General features: G+C 40.3%; 1 protein-coding gene across 2 annotated transcripts in view; it reads right to left on the minus strand.

Moving 5' to 3' along the window:
* mid2 (midline 2) overlaps nt 1-19,149 on the minus strand; it is a 494,772-nt gene that overhangs the window by 350,680 nt on the left and 124,943 nt on the right. The window contains exon 1 of one of the 2 annotated variants that reach the window (XM_028816074.2): nt 19,021-19,105. The exons of the other annotated variant lie outside the window; for it this stretch is intronic. The gene's annotated coding sequence lies outside the window, so the exon portion shown is untranslated. Of the gene's footprint in view, nt 1-19,020; nt 19,106-19,149 lie in introns of those variants that run through there. 2 annotated transcript variants of the gene reach the window in all.

Consider the following 19,149-nt stretch of genomic DNA (forward strand, 5'->3'; position numbering starts at 1 on the left):
CACTAAGGAGACCCTTTGTGAAATGGTGGTGATCACTACATTACAAAAATAAAAACCCGAGTTAGAATCCGTGGCTGGGAACTTCGTGGATTAGGGAGTAAGTCTTGATCTGATAGGGTACAGGAAACGAACCTTTTAATTTATGAGCAAAGAATATTTGAACTTGAGATATTAAAGCACTCAAAGCTATTGTTTAAAAGGGCACTTTGCATTTCTCTAGCTAAGCAGTGAAGAACACTCTCAGAGGCACCAATGAATACCCAGGAGGAATTAATTCAAGATATCTAAAATAAAGCAATTCTAAGAAAACTACGTGTTTAGAACAAGGAAATGCCTGCAGTGTGCCCAAATTAATCTTCACTCACAAGCCATTCCTCTTGGAATTTTATTAATGTGAAAATTCACATGTCAGGATACTATGCACTGTCACCACCTTGTGATGGTTTTCTTTATCAGGCATTTCACAATTACTCGCTGCCTTCAGTTGGTCAACCAGATTTAAATGAGGATGGAGGATTTGTGCTAATTTAAGGAAACAAGAGTTGTTAAAGACATCATTTGAAATCAAACCGAGTAATGTGCGTTTGGCAGAAAGGAGACATTTAGATGTGATTGAGAGAGAAAAGGTTGGTATATTGATCAAACAATGGAAGGACGATTTAAGAATTAGGAGTTAAAAAAAGTGAAATGCATACAATATGAAATGTAGGAAAGATCCCACTATACAAGGTAATTGACTTTACCAGAGTGCTAATTTAGAGCCAAAAGCCTTCTTAAATATAAATGTAATTATTTGCAAATGAGCCTTGTGTGACAACAAGGTCAAAATGGGGAGGAGGTAAGAGTAGGAGTGAAGATGAAACAAAACTCAACACTATACAATACTGTTCAGAGGACTATTTCAGGTAAAAATAAGGGTCTGTATCTTTGTGTTGTATTTTGTAACATTTTAAAACAAATGTTAATATAAATATATAATGCCATTAAATAACATTTGCCTCCTTTCAGATTTTCTGCGTTATTTTTTCTCAGTGAATGTCTGTCATACAAAAGAATAGATCCTGCGTGAACCAATAATACAGTTATTTAGTAATTTATTAAAGAAGGTTATGCAATGGCCAGTGCTCAGTGTGAAGAAGTAATTACCTCCTTGGAGTCAGTACTTGGTTCCACCATTGTTAGTAGATATCTGTAAGCTGATTTCTTGTAACATTATTGATTATTCATGCACTAACCTATGTGTGTTAGCCTGCTTCTGATTGCAGAATTGCCTTGAATCAATATCAGTTTTCAACCTTGAAGTACTTGTTTCTGGTTCTGCCACAAAAGCTACATGGTATTTTAAGTGTGGACTTTGAATCGGTGTGTTTCTTTGATTATTATGATGAACACTTCTCAAACCTTAGATTATGGTCATGTTGCATGACCCAATACAATTGAACTTCATCTCAAATGCAGATGGTCTAAAATTCTCTTACAGGGCCCACTGACACAAAGAGGAATTCAGAATGCATTTAATGATGATAAATTGTCCAGGTGCAGAGGCAAACAAGCATTCTAAACGCTACCACCATCATACCCAACCATCAAAAGGAAGTCCTTCCTGTGGAATACATTAACTTTCCTTCTGTCAATTGAATATTATTCCACAACTCATGGGGCATCTTATAGAAGCATTTTTTAAATCTTGATTTGAGTGTTTCTTTCAACTACACAACCAGAGATCTTTTGCCTGTAACACACTAATGTTAAAGTTATGAAAAATAACCTTAGCTGTAAAAAGTGAGGTCTGAAAATCATGAGATGTCGCACCAGGGTAAATTATGACTTCACTGTAAATTGTATGTCATATCTTTACAGAGTGTGTGGTAGATAAGCTCCTGTCCCAGGATATTCCATTTGGAAAACATGACTCTGACAGCATTGGCGTCACAGTGCCTTTAATACGTCTTTATACCTTTTGTAGATATTAAGGCAATTAACTGTAGATCCCCCAACCCCAACACACATGCACACACACACACACCCCATTCAGAGGTTTTCTATGATATATTTTAATTATATACTGGTATATCTAGAATCTACAGCATATGCTGACACCTTTACTTTAAGAGCAAAATTAGTCAAGCAGTTGATACTGGGAGGACGACGGCCTAAATGAGGCTCAGTTCTTCACCAAACTATTGATACAAAGCTGACCATACTTAGTTGTTGATATTATATGAATACTTAATTTTTAATTTAAGGTGAGAAAAATGTATTGTGTTTAGACTAAATGTGACAGGTGACCTAATGAGATTTAACTTAGCTGGGGGCTTACAAAAACATAAAGGGTTTAGCAGAATATGGCTTCAAATATGAGAAACAGCATTAGGCGGTCTGTGCTGGGGATATAATGGTGAACACACTTGCCTTCAAAGTAGTTGATCCACATTTGATTCCTGGCTATCACACTTAACCCCTAGGGTGGCATTGAGAGACCACTGTGCCAATACAATAAGTTGGACCACCCCCTAGTTATCCCTTATTTTTCATGGAAATACATCTTGCCATTTGTGTGTACACTGCAAAAAAATGCATATACAAAAACTAGACAAAAAATGGGAGTTGTTTTGCTTTTATTTAGCAAAAATATCTGCCAATGGGGTAAGCAAAATTTACTTGTCAAAATTTCTAAAAGTAAGTTAAAAATTGTAAATGCAAATTTTTTGATAAGCCAATTAGTCTTACAATAAGGAAAATAAGATTTAATGTCATGATATAAATACTTTTCACTTTTTGCAGTGTAATGTCAAATCAAGAATACAAACAGATGGTAGCTCAGCTTTATACATAGACAGATGAGTTGACTGGAGGAACAATATATTTTTTACTCCTGAAGAGTGCATGTTTGATTACCTTGCAGAAAAAAAAAACAAAAAGCTTTTAGCACTTTCACAATCGACTCTTTAAGGTGTGGCAGGATATGTAACTGTCATAGAGTAGTCAACAACAAAAGATATAGAATGGTGGCACAGCAAAGGAAGAAATCAGGACAAGGACCAAATAATGAGAAGGGAGCCCACACATGTGACTGGAGAGCAGGTCTCAAGACAAAGACAAATAAGGTGGCCACTATAGCTATAGACAGCATGACTCAGAAGGGAACCCCCTCTTGCTCAACACTAGTTACACTCTCGTAAGTGACTCACATTTTGTTTATATTCCCCAGACTTAGTTAGCTTTTATTCTATCGCACCTACAAACCTTAAAAAGAACATAATATCATCATATAAAATCATGGACGAGGAGTCTATAATGGCAGCAAAAGGAGCAATGCCAGAAACATTTTTAGAGTGAGCATCAGTCCACCAGAGAGCAAACTCATGCACACACCTCCACTCTTCAAGTTGGGTATCACTTTAGACTTTACTTGTCAGACTTTACAGACCCCACTCTCTTCCTTTCAAAGATCCCAGGGTACAATGGGGAAAGGATCTTTCACTTAATATCTCAGAAAAGGAGTGGAAGGCAGCCATGCATAGAATATACTCCAGCAGCATACGCACAAAGAATTTAATTGTCCAACTTAAAATTTAACCGATAAAATTTGTCTTGTTTGAAATTGTTGAAAATACAGTAATCCCTCACCTATCGCGGGGGTTACGTTCCAGAGCCCCCCGCGATAGGTGAAAATCCGCGAAGTAGCGACCTATATTTATTTTATTATTTATACATATTTTAAGGCTTTATAAACCCTTCTCACACTCTTATAAACCTTTCTCACTCTCTTGTTAACCTTTCCCACGCTCTTATAAACACTTCCTATGCTCTTAAACACTTTCTGCATTCTTAAACACCTCAGACCAACACTGCACACTGCACGCAGCGATCAGACGTCAATGTGTCTGCACTCGCTTTGTGAAGGGGGGCAGCTGAACTCACGCTGAGCAGAAATGGACTTTGTGCTGCTTCTGCCAAAATGCCTGCTTGTTGCTCTGCGCGAGGAGTGTGTGTGTGTGTGTGGGTGTGTGAGAGCTGAACGCACCTTCGCTCAAACCCCCCTTCCCCGGAAGCGCAGTACGCTCCTGCCACTTCGCATTGTCAAGGGGGTGGGGAGCTGAATGAACGCTAAGGAGAAGTGGACTTTGTGCTGGCTTTGTGCTGCTTGTCGCTCTGCGTGTCAATAATTTAAAAGCCTGTACATCACCAATTTTCCTGTCTCACTGTCTTGTCTTGCGTGAAGTTAAAATGTTTTATAATAGTGAGATGTTACTCATATCCTTAGCCCGACATCCACATATCATATGTGTTAACAAAGTGTGTTTTATAAGTTTGCATGTGTTTAAAGCATGTGGGATGGGTATTTTAAGGCTTAAACTATAAAAATGTTTATTTATATGGTCTTTCTATATTGCAGATTTTCTCCTGTTGCTGATGGGTCTGGAACATAACTTCCGCGATAGGCGGGCAATCACTTGTATTTAAAAACCCGCGAAGTCGTGAATCCGCGAAAAGTGAACTGCGAAGTAGCGAGGGATTACTGTATATCTAGAACAAGAGATCCAATCTGTTAACGTTGCAATATAGCTCCAGCCTTACTGGGCCACATGTTCTAGAAATGCCTCAGATTAACATCATTTTGGACACACATCTTTGAAAGCCTTTGTGTCACAATCACTTCTAACCCATTAACAGTTGCGTTTCCTGGTGTACTCCTGGATTGGCTTAAAGTGGAGAAGGACAAATCTATATATATAATTCTCTAAGCCGCTGCCAGAGAGACACGACACCCATGAAAGCATGCAGGAAGGAGCCACGCCCACACCCATGAAAGCACGCAGAAAGGAGCCACGCCCACCAACTCTAAGACCATTGGATATGACGAAAACTCGCAGAGCCACTCCCACCAACTCGGACGCAACACCTCGGAAAACACGCCGTCATTTCTGTTTGTCTGTGCTACAGTCCACATGCAGCTCTGAGCCACGTTGACTTTTCGGTTACGACGCACGACCGCGTGCAACATTGCAAACTGTTTTACACGCTACATACAGCAATTCACATCCGCGACAAACATGCGTCTTCTTAGATGGTCCTACAGGAACACGGAAAACGTTTCCCTGCCCACCAAAGCAGGACCATGTAAGAAGAGGCATGTTTGTCGCAGATACGAATTGCTGAATGCAGCGTCTAAAACAGTTTGCGAGGGGTATCCCATGGGATCCTTAAAACAATCCTTTAAAACTGAGGTTAAAACACAATGAAGGAAGCAGTCTTTAAAAACCAATAAGCCCTGTGCCTCTGTTTCATTAGCGTCTCACCTGCTTCACCGATGCAGGCCCTGCAACAGTCGAGACGCTCTCTCAGCAGCTGACCTTCTCTGTGCCTGACTCCACTATAGGCTGCAACAAAATTATGAAAGTACGGGCGCATTTGTTTCACACAAGCTGTGTGTGTGTGGGTGGGTTGGTGTTAGTTAGTTAATTAGTTACTCGAAGGATTTCAAGAGTTAATATGCACAAGCAGTAACACTGCAAAAGCAGCCCAAACCAGAAAAGACGGCTGGCAAAAAGTGGCCGACAAATTAAACGCGTGTGCATTGTACTTACTGAAAGCAGCGTTACGGATTTTGCAAATGTTCATTTTTTGCCCTCTGCTTAAAAAACATTTAAAAAGCGGCGTGATTATGCGGCGTATACTATACCGCGGGTTGGTATGCAGCGTGTAAAACAGTTTGTTTGTCGCGGATAATTTGCCTTTTACTTTTACACAAAGACAATTTCCTGTTAGATTGGCCTTTGCAATGACAATTAATAAGGCACAGGGCCAAACTTTCAACACCATATGCATGTATCTGCCAAACAAGTTTTCAGTCACGGATAATAATTGTATGTTGCTCTCTCCAGAGTTCCATCTTTTCATTCACTTACTGTTGTATCCTGAAACCCACCCCTTTTAGACTACTATGTCTTTCCGGAAGTGTTCAGCCATCAATAAATAATTATGGGGCGTATGCCTGCAGGAACACATGCAGCGAGTGAGTGAGGCAGATTGAGAGAGAGAGCAACACACACCCACACATACAGGCGCACGCGACAGAGATGGAGGGCTGGACGCACAAGTATAATAATACTTCATTACATTGATATATAAGTGTTCTCAGTATTCAAAGCACTATCCACACAGGGAACCGAACCCACAATCTTCCACAGTCTCCTCATTGTAAAGCAGCAGCATCTACCACTGCGCCACAAGGCAGTTAAAGAATGCACTGGGCTTGATTTTGTTTTCACTTTGTTTACAGCGATCGGGTTGTAGATAGCATTGTTGCAATGTTACTTTTCTTGGTGGCTTATTACATTACGGATGTTTCACATGTTCATTTTTTCCCTGTGCTTAAATGACACTAAAAAAGTGTTTCTCAACTGTGACTCCAGAACATCTCAGTACGCAAGCTATATTAAGCGTCAACAACAAAGACTCGCTACACCTTAATCTACAAGTACTGACACTTATCCCTACCGACGAAGTAACTTTCACCTGCATGCCTTCTTCGACGCAGACGATCCCGCTTTCAGTCACGGACAATTGTATGTTGCTCTCTCCAGAGGTCTATCTTTTCATTCACTCACAGTGGTATCCACAAACCCACGCCACTTGGACAACTGTGTCGTTCAAGGAGTGTTCACCCATCAATACAGAATTATGTTTCGTATGCTACGCTGCGGGTTGGCTAGTTGATTTTAATTGCCTTTACCCCACTACTACGACATAAGCTTATATTGTTCAATTGGAAGTATCCCATCCCGCCTGTTATAAGTCAGTGGGTAACTGATGTTCAGTACTATTTGAAATTGGAAAAAATGTAATTCTCACATAGAGGATCTGTTCCAAACTTTTTAAAAAATATGACAAGATCTAATTAATAAAAGTTTAGAATAAGAATTTATATCAGGGAAAAGGACATTCTCCATTCTTGGTTGTTTTTGAAGATTTGTTCTCGCTGTCGGCTCTCTTGAAGTTCAGCTTGATTGTATGTAATGTGATCTTTTTCATTGTACAAGTTAGACTTGATCGTATGGAATGTTGTTTTCTTCAAATAAAATGAAAAAGAGAGAGCCCACTCAACCAGACTTAATCTTTTTAGGGAACAACACCGAGATCCATGGAGAATGTGCAAACTCTACAGCAGTGGTTCTCAATCTGTGGGGCGGGCCCCCCTAGGGGGGCGTGAAGTAATAAAAAAGGGGGTGCAAAGATGTGAAAAAAAGAAAACAAGAATTGAAAATATGAAAAATACATGTATTGAAACCAAAACAAATGAACTTAAACTACATTCTGATACTAGCAAAATAAACATAGAGTTAGATAAATGTCGATAAAAGTTAAATAGGTATAATAAAATATGCATCTATGATATATCATTAATTAAAAAAGAACAAATTGGTATTAGTGGGCTCCTTTCAAAAAAACGTTAGGGGGGCGCGATTAAAACTGTTATGAAAACTTGGGTCGCAAATACTTAAAGGTTGAGAAACGCTGCTCTACAGAAACAGCTCTGACTGAGCTTTGGACAAAAGACTGTGAGGTAGCAGTAATGGTCATCTCCATAAAAACAGGAGATAGGAGAAATCAGCTCTTCGTGCTAATACAAATGCTAATTTCAGTTAGGTTTTAATTAAAATATAAGTTGCTGACAGAACTGTAACCATTCAAAAAAGAGCCATTTTTGAAACAGAAAACTAAATGCTTATGTTTATGTTTTTATCAGACTGATTTTACAGTAGGCCTACTGCAAAGAAAACTGAGCATACAACAAAGTAAATGCCCAGAGATGTTTGCAAAGTAATCTGGGATGTTTCTGTGACTGTGGAAGAGATTTTTTTTATAAACACTGCTTTAAAGTGAGGTTGCATGAGAGATTCCTTCACTCAATTATTAACGCCTGCAAAACTCTGTGTGGTGGTTGCCATCTTAGCCCCACATCTTCACAGGAATCCCTCACTTTTGTCATGGCTGACATTGCGCTGGATGTTTCAGTTTTGAATGGGGCACAGAGATGGATTTGAAGCAGTAAGTTAAGGAGCTACTTAGTCAAATACACAATTTTTCTATTGGCTGAACTATCAAGTCAGATGGCCTGCATGATATTTTCTCATTTTTGTGTTTCATCCTCTATTTAGTTGCCTCCATTATGTATTTCTTTCTGCCTGCATGATGATACTAATGCTTGTGAGATGTTATAAATTACACACACACATGGTTTAAACCTGAATGAGCTGAAATGAATTAAAAGAAGATGAGACAGGATGGCACATAATACATGGTTTGGAAGAAATCTTACTCAGCCTGCATTAAACTGCTCAAGTGATGCAGGAGGCCCAGAAGTGTGCAGGTGTACTTTCAATGAAAGGTTCTAATTACATGGCTTTTATTTCAATCCGCGTCTTATTACATAACCATTGCCCTAAGACAGCCCCTCAGTTTATGGCCGCTTCAGCACTGCTCAAAAAGTAAATAGCTGCTAGTCAAGAGGATCATTGATTTGCCATTCTTTCCAATCAATATAGCCGGGGTGACACCTGTCACTCGGTACTCACTAATTTAGTGCTTAAAGGTGCTAGTCCAGACGACTAGATCCTTCCACGTCTTATTTAGTATAAAAGTTGTCTTGCTGATAGCAAATCAATCCCACTAATAGTCATGTCATCAGGCAGACAGGCACTCATGCATGGAATGAGATCAGAGTGCAATGTAAACCAAAACACAACAGAAAAATCAGAGTAGGTGTATTTCAGAGGAACCATTAGGCACTTGAACAAACAAACAAACAAAAAAAACATCAAGTAAGCATCCGTCCCGTGTACTCATTAACTTCTCAAGTGACATCACAGGCTTAGTTTTGTGACTTATTTGCTAGAATGTGTCTCAATGTGATACTGTAACACAACACAATAAAAGTAGCAAGGCAATAGCTTAATAAACTCGGTAAACAGCAGAAGCAAGGAAAAAGCTCAAATGTGTTTTTTCTTTTTTTTTAATTCAGTGAAGCAAATGCAATTATGCTCTGCACGGCTGATTTTAAATTGAATAGATTTTAAGTAGTAGGAACTGAAAACAAGCCCTTCAGAATCTCTTTGTTCACTTGGCAACTGCAGCTAACCATCCCTAAATCCCAGTGTGTATTAGAGGAGAGGTAAAAACTGCATTGTTTCTTGTTGAAAGTAGGAACTTTATTCTGACTCTTACATCAGTCAACATGTTGTAGGGAATAAGTTATCTTGTGCAACATTTCAGCACAATTTAAATATTGAACATGCTTAGTAATATAACATAACCCAGCATTCGCAAATCTGCTTAATCCACAGCCTCAGAGATGTTTACAAAATTACAGATGCAGTAAAACAATCAACTTTCAGTGCAATGTGGTGTTTTAGAAATTTCTTCATTGAAGAAAAGTATACATAATTCATACAGAACAAGCTACAATTCACTGAGCAACAGGTTCATGCTTTCGAAATCTCCTTGGCTGCTGCACAGACAGTTTAATTCACTTGCTCAGGGTTGCACGGTGAGTCATGGCGGAGGCCCAACCTGGTGATCTGCAGTCCAACAGATCGGCTTCTAGACCACACTTGCTGCTTCACTTCTGAGCTCTTAATTACCGTCTGTTATGCAGAATTAAATTAATAATCGCCTGCTCTTGGCATCAAGTCTACATGCATTAGCACTGCCAGCTTTGGAAAGACTGAGGATGTGGAGACATTTGGAAAAGAGGCAGAGGAGGCTGCACCAAAAAACACATACAACCTGAGCATACAGCAGAAAGAAATGCAGTTGACGAGAGCTCATTTAATTAATGGCATCTTTTTCAGGCTGAGCTTGTTGATCTTACTTGTTTCTCTACAACAAACTTTCATATTTGTGGATTTTGTCATTCTCTAAGCTTCTTGCTAAATGATCATTATGTTACATGGTTATACATAAAATATCGAAACAACCCATTTTCTGAATGTGCTTCTTCCATTACAGGACGATAGACTACTGGAGCCATTGCCAGTACCACTGGATCAAAGGCAGGGGGCAGCAATCACTCCTACTAGGCCACTTAAGAGTTAGTCATTATTTAAACTTGCACTGATCAACTGGTGTACTATGAAAAAGACTCTGTGATGACAGGGAGGCCATTTCAACCGTTTCAAGGCCAGATGTAAGACATCATGGTCATTGCCCATTTTTCTTGGCATTCAATGGCACACAAGACTTTCTAAGACAACAGATTTAACAGAGATACACACATTGAGCTGCACCCTTGAATGAATGGCTGAACCGCAGCTCAAACCAACACTTTGCCCAGCTCTGTAGTTCTTCTGATAATAAAGGTGTAAATCAGAGTTGAGCCGACACCTCTGCATAGACACCTTCAACAACAACAATTTATTTCTTGTATAGCCCAAAATTACACAAGGAGTGCCTCGATGGGCTTTAACAGGCCCTGTTTTTGGATAGCCCCCCAGCCTTGACTCCCTAAGAAGACAAGAAAAAAAATCTCCTAAAAAAAAAAAATGGAAGAGATCTTCAACAAAAAGGCACCCAAATGGACAATCATTTTAGGCTGGAACTCTGGATGAATGTGATGGACAAATTAACATCCAAGGCACTGAATCTATAAGTGGGAGTGACATTGATCCTATTACCAGGAGATACATCTTTCTTCAAAACTAAGTTGAATTCATCTTTTCCTCTCATTTTAGGTTAGCTAAATGCGGGGGATCTGTTGTTTAGGGGAGCTGAATGCTGATGAGTCACTTTGTTTGGGGTGAGAAGCCATCTACTCTCCAAAGAGAAACATTCTTTGGCCTGGAAACTACTATCCCTAGAGCCTTGGAGCTCAAGCCAAGCTCTGTGCTGGTGACAGGGCCCAGTCTTGGAAGAGTGAGAAGCAGACTACTTCAAGCAGGGGACCTTCAGCACCTACACTCTCGGGACAGAAAGCATAACAAATTCCCTATTAAGTTGCAGAGGGCACAACAAAGAGCCTAACAGCAGGCTGAAGAAGGCAACATCACACCACTCCATGGACAAAAGACCATGCAGCAAAAACCAACAGTGCACTTCGACATAAGAAGAGCTCTTCAAATGAAACTGGAACAGCTCCACACAACATGGGACATCATCTTTAAAGATTTGGTATCAATGAGAAGTCCAGCAAAATGACACCTTTTATTGGCTGACTAAAAAGATTACAATATGTAAGCTTCCGAGGGAGCTCAGACCCCTTTCTCAGGCAAGATGAAGATGCATATGTATAATTTTCCAGAAAATGACATGCATCATTTTCCAGAAGTTATTTGTAAATTTAATCACTTTTTCTGCTGAGCTCACTGTTAAGCTAAGATTTAAGGATTGCATTCAGTCCCTTGCCACTGTTTCATCGTCTCTAGTGGCTTCCAAAATCCTTAACCCTACATTGAATTTCATAGTTTGACTTCCCTTTTTTATGCTCCTCCAAAAAATCTGTGTTAGTGCAGTTATTTCATCCCTTCTCTCCAGTATATCATATATTTTTCCTTAGTTCATACTCCCAAGCTGTGGAATGATCTTCCCATGTGACACAACACCTTGGAACTACTTCAGCTGTTACCACTCAGATCTGCTCTAGTGATATAATAGCTTTTTGCACTGGAGAAAAATAAGAATGCATAATGAATACTTATTATTTGACTGATGCCTTTATTTAAGGCAGCTTACAATATCTGAGATACAACTGGTTACATTTCTTTAGTTTTTTCAGTTGGAGCACAGGCAGGTGAAGTGACTTGCTCAGGGTCACACAGTATCAGTAGCATAATTTGAACTGACGTCCTCAGGGCTTAAAGTACTTAGCCTTAACCACTATATCACAATGCTGCACTGCCGGTTATAGTGCACAAGGAGCAAAAATACAAAAAAAAATAAATCAAACCCCCTCTGGGTATAGGTTAGGTCTCTGAACTGTCAGTCGAGTGCATAGCATAGTGTAACTCTAAACAAAGGAATAGCACTGGCTGCTTCCTAGTCTAAATCCATAATATTCCTTCCCTTTGCATCTTGCTTAATTCAGCCCAATGTGTATGTTCATACGTTCTTATTCAAAACTAGAATGACAAGTAAGTTGTGAGATGGAACCCCCTCTTCATTTTGTATTTGTGATTATCCACAACTCAGTTACTCACTTATGGTATGTCATGAGCCAAGAGGAAACCCACACTGGACTGTGTTTTATTCTAAAGTGAAAATATTGAGCAACAATGGTTTTGCTTCCTGACCACTTTTGTGTGTATCTTATGGATTTTGATCACAAAAGTCACCTTTAAATGTTCCTATCACGTGTCATGTTTTTGCAGTTTCTTCAAATAGTGTAACTATGCATATACAGTGCAGCATCTATAATTGCAACATCTAAAAGTAGTGACACTGCTACTAGGAATGCACTGTGGATATTTCAACTCCTTTTGTTTCATTTGAGAATGGGACAGCAATGCCAAATCCTCTCATTTTTATACATTAAAAAGGACTGGGCACTCTGTAAGCATTTGGCTCCAGGGAAGAAAAGTGTGGCACTTGGACTAATGAAAAATTTTGTGAAAGCAATAAACAAGGAAAGCGAAGGACTTCAGTTTCTACAACAAAAGTTACCACTTATAACTGATGCCAAGATTAAGGAACAGAGCCCACAAATCAGACATGTCATCAATGAGAAACTGTTCAAAGACCTTGTGACGGGTGGCCACAGCAATGGAATGGAAGGACCGGGGGAGAGACGGTCGCTGAGGCAATACCTCCCCTGGGACGCTAGAGGGCAGCCCTCCTGGGCAGCTGTGGCACCACGGATTCCCACAGGGCAAGCTGGGAGCTGGAGTTTAGTGCAGCCCTGTTGAGGACAAAGTTTGCTGGAAGAAGAATGGAGGCAGGAGAGAAAGAAAAAGAAAAAGAAAGAAGGAGGTAATGAGCATTACTGCTGGTGCTTTTGTACTGTGCTCTGTAGTGCGGAGCGGGGAAAAGTGCTGCTCAATGATAAATAAACGTGTGTTGCCTTGGACTTATGTCTCTGTGCCTGTCTGTGTTTGGGTTTGGGGAGCTGTATGCCCCGGTATTCCACAACCTGCTATTGGGACTAATTTTGGTGCAGTAAGTGACGAATACGGTGAAAGGTTTCACCAAGAAATTGAAATGATGGAAAAGCGAAATCCATCAACGTTGATCAACTACTGTTGGACACTGAAAGGGGAAGGATCAGATGCTGAATACAAATGAAAATCAACGAGAATCATGAGCTAATGCAATGTGTTAGCATCATTAACCGATTAAATACTCTAAAGTCAAGAAAAGTTACTTTCATGTTTCACTAAATTGCTGTGTGATATAGTAAATCAGAAATTATATTTGTGTTCAGATTGGAGCTATTATAGTCCACAAATTTTCAAGAAGACAAAAATGTTGAAAAAAAGTTTTGTCCAGTCTTAAGTTTGACCAAAAATCCCCAGGGCTGGTTAGCATAATGCCTGATGGAGAATGACAGATTGTTTCTAACACAAGATTTCAACAAAGCATCTTTGTGATTCAACACTCAATTATGCTGTGCATCAAATAAATGATTTAAAAAAAGAATATTCAGTGATTGCAGAACTCTAGTGCAACTTTAAAGATGTCCACCCCCTTATTTGGGATGAGTGTTTCATGCATAACTGCTTTAGACCCAAAAAACTACCGGCCTGTCCTTATATGAATGAACAAATGAATCCCAGTAAATTCCTGGAATGGTTAATTCAGGAATTTCATTAGAAGTACTTGAGAAATTGACTGGTGAGTCAGAGGCAGCTTGAACAAGCAAACTTGTGGTCCAACACTTTAATCTTTAGGCCTCACTGCTACTATCTGTAAAAATATTAGAAAGATCTCACACTGGACTGGCCACTCTGTAAATCAAAATTGCAATTTTGATTATGAGAAGTGATCAAAATATTTTGAGCCTGAATCTGAAAGGGGAATTCAACATTACTGATTTTTGTAAGTGCCCAAAAATGATGTCTTGTGTACTGAAATAGGTCAATTTCAATGTTCTACTGTTAAAGTTTATACTTAATGCTTTTTGTTTCAGAAGCAAGCTCTGTGCTTTTACTGAATTGATAAAGAATTGATCAAACTAGAGCAAAATACACCTTAGAAGATTCATTCTTGCTCAGTCCAAATGTATCTGAATCAGTCCATTTCACATGCTGCAGTCAAGAGATGAATACAGAATTCAGTCATGTCAGGGTGGATATCAAAAAAGACCCAAGACCTGGCCAGCCTTCAACACTTAAGGCAGAAGAAAACAAGGCCATTGTAGAGCAGGACAATAATGGAGAATCACAGAGTTATGAGACAGTGGACACTGAGGGATTAGTTATGTGACACTCAAATTCATTCCTCAAAAACAATTCAATATGAACAAGGTCTGTCCATGTTGGCTCCTAAAATGAATCACCATGTCCAATCTTCCAAACAGAATCTCAAGCTAATACATGCTGACCAGCAGAAAATTAATCATAACTGGGGTCGAACCTATGACCCAAGTCCAAACAAGAATTGAACCAATGGAAAATGGTTATTTTCCAGCATCTAAGACATTCATGGTCCAAGGCAAAGAAGGCAAGATCATGGGCAAAATTTTTAAAATGTTGCCACACAAATGAGCATTGGAATTTCTTGTGGGTAAGGCTCTGAGTAGCAATACAGGGATGGGTTTTGGTGCGACACTGTCACTATCAGGCGTCACGGTGGCGCAGTGGTAGCGCTACTGCCTCGCAGTAAGGAGACCTGAGTTCGCTTCCCGGGTCCTCCCTGCGTGGAGTTTGCATGTTCTCCCCGTGTCTGCGTGGGTTTCCACTGGGTGCTCCGGTTTCCTCCCATAGTCCCATAGACATGCAGGTTAGGTGCATTGGCGATCCTGAATTGTCCCTAGTGTGTGCTTGGTGTGTGGGTGTGTGTGTGTCCTGCAGTGGGCTGGCACACTGCCCAGGATTTGCTCCTGCCTTGCGCCCTGTGTTGGCTGGGATTGGCTCCAGCAGACCCCCGTGACCCTGTGTTAGGATATAGTGGGTTGGATAATGACTGACTGACTGACTGTCACTATCATAACTTCTGTTACCTTTAGAATGGAGAACAACAACCAGGAAGACTTCTGATGTCACCTCTGTTTTGGATGTCATTAGCCCTATCCTTCCACTTCCTCCGCTACTTAAACAGTCGTCTGACAGTAAGCAGCCATTCATGGTGGTCCACACTACTAGAAGCTTTTCTACTGCTACAGCAGCCCACCATACACAAGATCTGATGTTTATCCTTTATTGTAACAAATCAAGTTTTCCATTAAATGGGGTGTCCCCTGGAGCCCCAGTTCTTCTTGTGTTTCCTTTTAGTTTGTTAACAGTGTTTAGGATGTGAACATTAATTAAATGCCTCCAAAGTCAATATAACTATTCAGTTTTACAGAGACTTGTTTTGATGTTTGTTTTAGTCAATCAGAATGAAACATCTGTCTTCCCTCTCCCCTCTGCTTCATAACTCTGCCCATGTTGCAAAAGCAGCTCTGAGAAACAATGGATTTGAAGAGATGCCACATGCACCTTATTCTACAGACCTGGCCATTTGTGACTACCACCTGTTTCTCCATCTGAAGGATGGGCTGTGCCGATGATGAAATCGGCAAGTGAGCAACACTTAATGTTCTATCTGAGTGGCATAGAAAAGATTTGTAACTGTTATAATAAGTATAGGCGGCACGGTGGTGCAGTGGGTAGCGCTGCTGCCTCGCAGTTGGGAGACCTGGGGACCTGGGTTCGCTTCCCGGGTCCTCCCTGCGTGGAGTTTGCATGTTCTCCCCGTGTCTGTGTGGGTTTCCTCCGGGCGCTCCGGTTTCCTCCCACAGTCCAAAGACATGCTGGTTAGTTGGATTGGCGATTCTAAATTGGCCCTAGTGTGTGCCTGGTGTTTGGGTGTGTTTGTGTGTGACCTGCGGTGGGTTGGCACCCTGCCCGGCATTGGTTCCTGCCTTGTGCCCTGTGTTGGCTGGGATTGGCTCCAGCAGACCCCCGTGACCCTGTGTTCGGATTCAGCGGGTTGGAAAATGGATGGATGGATGGATAATAAGTATATTGGTAGTCATGATGATTATGAGGAAAAATGAAATTAATTCGTTTTTATTGGTGTTTCCCTAATAGGCCAGACTGAAAACTTTTTGAAGACCACCAGTGCAGTATATTTAGAATCAGTAAAGTTAAACTAGGATAACACCAGTAAGCATCAATGGTTTTAGACCTCAATACACCCAGCAAGTTATGAAAGGGAAGAGATGACATAACTGATGATTAGGCACAAGTAGACTCAGTAAGCACCTGGCACACATGGGCACATCATGAGCCCATTCTCTTTAGAAGCCAGATACAAGGCAAGGATAACAAGAAATGCAAACAGCTGGGACGTGTAGTGTTGAACAAATAAAAGTATTCTACATGTCCATCACTGGGCAACTTCTGGGAAAAAAAAGGATTCTTAAGCATATGTATTGGATAATCTGTCACCTTAATCTTTGTTGCCTTCTGTTAAACAAAAGTTATTCACTGATTCATTTTCTGAATCCTTATTTTCCCGTGCAGGAGGGTGGGACGGCAATCTCAACCGAGACTGCATTCCTAATACAGGATGCTTTAGCAATTTCAGTATACCACATCACACCATATTGTGGGCTCTCATTTGGTTATGGCAGCACACAACTTCTTCACACATAAATTCACCAGAAGCAACATTCAAGAATTAAGTAGAATATTTCAAAGCTAACAAATTCATAGAGCTGCTTTCATAATTAAATATTGATTGGTACCGTATTAACATGTGGTTCAGCTGAATCTTTCTTCCTTTCAAAAAAAAAAAAAAAAAGTGATTCATTAGAGCTCCACAGGATGCTGCCAGGGCACCATCCCCATTATAAGTGCATCTATTTTTACTTGGCATCTTGTTTTATTAATGTGTACTGACACACCCTCAAACATCTGCACTTGGTTGAACAGTTACCAGGCTTACGCTTCCGAAATCAGCCTTTGTGGTTTTAAATGCACTTGTTCCACAAATAAAATGTCATGTTGTCACAATTAATTTTAGTAAAAGTCTTAATAGTGATAGAAGACATTAATTGTTAACCACTGAGAGGATTCTTGTTTCAAAACAATTGATATGAGATCACTAGGAAGAAAATGGATAGTTATTAACAAGTATGCTCATGAATATTAACACTGTATGTCTTTATACTGGGTGGCATGGTGGTTGGTGTTGCTGCTCAACAGCACCAAGCAGGTCTGTCCTAACCTTAACCGCATCATAGGACCCAGGACAATGTAGTGGAGTGTATGTAATGTATATCTGGGCTTTGGCTGGGCCACTGAAGGACAGTCAGACTTGTCCCGAAGCCACTCAGGCATTGTCTTGGCCATATACTTTGGCCATTGTCATTGAAAGATGAAACATTGCCCAGTTGGGGTCACTCTAGATTAGGTTTTCTTCAAGAACCTCTTCTGTTTTTGGTTGCTATCATCCTTCCCTCAATTCTGACCAGTCTCTAAGTCATTGCTGCTGGAAAGCATCCCCTACCATGATGCTGCCACCACCATGCTTCACGGTAGGGATGGTATTAGACAGGCAATGCGCCATGCCTGGTCTTTGTCCAAAGAGTTCAGCTGTTGTCTCATCAGACCAGCATTTTTTTTTCCTCTTCTTCTCAGAATCCTTTAAATGCTGTTTAATAAACTCCAAGTCGGCTCATAGGTTTTCAACTCTCAGAAGAACACTTTTGAAGCTTTCTTAGAGTGACCATAGGATTTCTTGGTTACCTCCTTGACAAAGGCCCTTCTTGCCCGATTACTCTGTTTGACTGGACAGCCATCTATAGTAAGACTCCTCATGGTTCCAAACATCTTACATTTCATAATTATTGAGATCATGCCGCTCTTGGGCACTCTCAGTCCTTTAGAAATGGTCTTATACTCTTCTTCTGATCTATGCCTCACTACAATTTGATGGCAGCTGTCTACAGAAAGCTACTTGGACTTCATGGTTTTTGTCTTGACATGCAGTGTGAATTGTGGGACCTTAGATACACAGGGGTGTGCCATCCTAAATGATGTCCAGTCAATTCGGTTGGTCACAGGTGGGCTCCAGTCAAGTTCTTGACACATCTGAAGGATAATTAAAGCAAGCAGGATGCAGCTGACCACAATCTGGAGTGCCACAGCAAAAGGTATGAATACTTACATAAAGGAGAGATTTCAGTTTTTGATTTTTAAGTATTTTTTAAATCTTTCTAAACAGATATTTTCACTTTTTCAATTTATCGAAATGTATATTGATGGGCAAAAATGGGCCATCTTAACAGCATTATAAGCCCCCAGGCAAAGTGGTGTGTTTGAGCCCCTGTTCTAATAGCAAAACAGAAATGTACAGTACATAGGCATCAGAAACATCGTTAGTCCCTATGCTCCTGGGACCACCAGCTAGTGCCCATACAGTACGTTAAGACGACCCTGGCACCAAGGATTGGAGTTCAACACCCAGCACGGACGCTGGATTGGGTATGTTCTCTATAGGTCAGGCCTTTTTCTGAATATACTGATTTCCTTCCTCATGGCAAAGATTTAAACTAGTGACTCTGAATCAGCTTGTGTTGCGGCCCATCCAAAACTGGGAGAAAATTACCCAAAACAGCTCTGCCTTCAAGTGAACATGTAATGGGAAATACTCTGCTTGTGTAATTAATGGAAGTATTTAAACAGCCGCATACTACAGGTGGATGACAGGCTTCATATATTATTGTTGTCATCATGACCTGCATGATCATTGTACTACTTTATAAAAGTGACATTTACAGAGATACAATCAATTTCTGGTTTTTCAGCTGTAAGAGGTTAACAAAATATATACAAGAAGGCGTAAGCCTGCAATTTGAGTTTGAGTGCACAAACTTACCAAACATGCAGTTAAATGCCAAGGAAGATCATCCAGACTGAAAATTGGTCCAGGAAAACAAGCAAACACTGCCAAGTCCCCTCCTAAAAATGATGATAAAAACCATTAGTGTTTTTGTGATTCTTTCTG

The sequence above is a fragment of the Erpetoichthys calabaricus genome, chromosome 12 (assembly GCF_900747795.2).
Source record: "Erpetoichthys calabaricus chromosome 12, fErpCal1.3, whole genome shotgun sequence".
In the NCBI taxonomy this organism is placed as follows: domain Eukaryota; kingdom Metazoa; phylum Chordata; class Cladistia; order Polypteriformes; family Polypteridae; genus Erpetoichthys; species Erpetoichthys calabaricus.